The following is a 2,720-nucleotide window of genomic DNA, read 5'->3' as shown; positions in this document are numbered from 1 at the left end:
GATGTGAGCTAGACTCTAGAGTCCTAACACTTCACAGAAATTCTTTCTTAAAACTGGCACTGAAGCGTTTCATTTACAATATCCTTTTTCAAGTGCAAAGTCAGGAGCTGAGAAAAGAACCACTCTGGGGGGTCTGGGTTACTCAGGTCTCATTCAGTAAAAAATCAATTGTTCTCTGAATCTTTGAAAGACATCTCACTAGTGTCATCAAAGAAAGGAAAATGGAAACCATGTTTATATGATGAAAAACATAATTAACAGACTGATTCTTTGTGGCTCATGGTTGCTCTAACGGTCTCATATTTTTCAAAACTTGCACTCAGGTGCCCATGTCTGCCATGGTTTGAAATCTTCAGAGTTAATCATAAATTAATGACTAGGCAATGGGGTCACTTGATGGGGAGAACAAATCCACTGATATTCTAGGCTTAACCCTGGAACAGAAAATGTGCACACATCCATTAATTGTCTTTGAACCAATCTGGTGTCATCCAACTCTCCTGTGTCCTCTTGACCCCATTTTGTTTTGTTCCTCTAAAGGCATAACTGTTAGTTCCCTTTCCTCACTCAAGCAAGAAGTGCAAGGCCGAGGTCTTTCTCAAAGAGCAGTGATACTGGTTCTTGGAATCCCCATAAAAGAGCCATCTGCGCTCTCTGGCTAACGTCCATGCCTCCAGACATGGGTGCTGTTCTGGAAGGAGTTTACCAGAGCAAGAACCCTGCTGTCTGGAGGTCTGGGAGACGGATGAAAAGCAAGGGTAGGAAGGTGAGAAAATACAATCCTCAAGGCACTAAGGACGGGAATAGGTGTTTCCTTTTTCTTCTCCCTCCTCATCAGAACAACAGGTTTTCTACTCTGGTTACATCTGGAAGCCTGGAAAACCCAATCTGGTTCAATTGCAGCAGGTCACAAGTTGGCCCACTCTCTCACTTCTGCCCTTAAATATGAAGCCTTTCCTTTCTCATCGATAGAATCCTACTTGAGTCAATCCTCTCTTTATTTGGGTAAAAAGTTCCCTATACCTGACACCGACACAAGAGTTCAAAGAGACGGATGTGTCAGCTGTGGCCTATGGTTACCAGACACCAGCCAGGCCCAGGAGGACCCAGGGTCAGAGACGACAGAGCAGAGAGAAGCACAGCTTGCTAGTAAACCCTCCTCCTGCATAGCCCAGACGGTCTCTGCCCACCCTGGCCAGTGTGAAGGACAGTGAGGACCATTCAGACAGCAGGGCTGCCAAGACCATGGTGGTCCCATTCCATCTTTCACACACTGTGAGAAGATGAACTTGGCCATCTCCCAGTCTACATCCTCTCCATCACAGCAAGGAGAGAGGAAAATCACAGTGAGCCCCAAGTGGCCCTAGGCAGACAGAGCAGGGACCCCCTTATGAGGCATGATGACAAAGGCTAATGGCACCAAATTCTGTATCTGATATGGAATGGGAGCCAGGGTGTGGGCTCAATCCCTCTAAGTACAGGCTCCATTGACAGTACAGACGATGAGAGAGACACAGAGAGAAAGAGAACGACAGAAAGAAAGAGAGAGAGGAAGAGAGCAAGAGAGCTTGAGGGGAAGCTAAAACTGAAGGCATTTCAGCTGCTACTAAAAATAAAATACAAAATGTAAGCAGATTTCCTACATAAAATATTTCACAAGCTAAGATAAAAACAATTAAAAGGGCGGTCTTCTACAATATACAATACAAAGGCAATTTCCATTTCTCATTTGTATGAAAAAGAAGAAAGTTTTTTTAAACTAAAAAAGTTACTTTTAATCAATAAAAAAAATAAAAGAAGGTTGGGGGTTAGGTTGTATCTCTTTGGGTGAGCTGCAAAGTAGCCAAACCTGACTATAAAAGGTAAGAGTATGGAAACCCAAATGTCACCTATTCACCTCTTTGGTGAGGCAGGAGACAAGGAGGACAAAGTGGGAGTGTAGCAGGAAGAGGGGATCAGGCAGGTGTGGGAAGATGAGCTCACAAGGTTGTCTGAGGTGCCTGTGGTCAGGAACAGGACTTCCCTGCTCTATCATGGAAACAGGATAGAGAGAGCATGTGGCCACGGCCATGGAGCCATGATCTGAGCGAGGCATTGCTCCCCCTTTCCCTCTGGGCTCATCCTAGAGACAGACACATGTTTAAGGAGATTTCTCAATGGAAAGTGTCCCAGTGAAAAAGAGAAGGGAAACAAAACACTGTCTAGAAAGACCAGGGATCCCAGAGCCTACGGTGTCCTCTGCGCCCTGAAGGCCAGCAGAAGATTTTGCTAGCTCAAAAGGAGGCATTGAATCTCTTCAGTGTGGTTGCTAGCAGGAGGCCTCAGCAAGCTAATAAATACTATTTACAAGTGGGGAGGAGAACTATGGGCACGTGGAGGACAAGGAAAAGGGAGGTCCTAAAGGAGGGAGGCAGGTCCACCTGGAGGATAAGAGCCTGATCCCCTCAGGCATTGCACTTGTGGCCTGCGACACGGGGAGCCTGCACCTGCCAGTGCAGGGTGTGTGTGGGGGGGGGTGCTGGGGGAGGTGTGAGCCAGTGAGGGTTCCCAGGGGGCAGGGTGGGCTGCTGCTGGGGTGTGCACATGGGAGACCCTAGTGTGAGCAAGGGAGGACAGGCATCAGTGCTCTGCTGAATCCCAACAGGCCTGTGGCATTTTTGTGGGTAGAGTCTGAGGCCTAGACTGAACAAGAGTTGTCTCTTCTTCAAAGCGGGGGGGGG

Source organism: Carlito syrichta, unplaced genomic scaffold (genome assembly GCF_000164805.1).
Source record: "Carlito syrichta isolate Samal-C Ts95f unplaced genomic scaffold, Tarsius_syrichta-2.0.1 Scaffold301636, whole genome shotgun sequence".
NCBI classification, from domain to species: Eukaryota; Metazoa; Chordata; class Mammalia; order Primates; family Tarsiidae; genus Carlito; species Carlito syrichta.
This window is presented reverse-complemented; position numbering follows the sequence as displayed.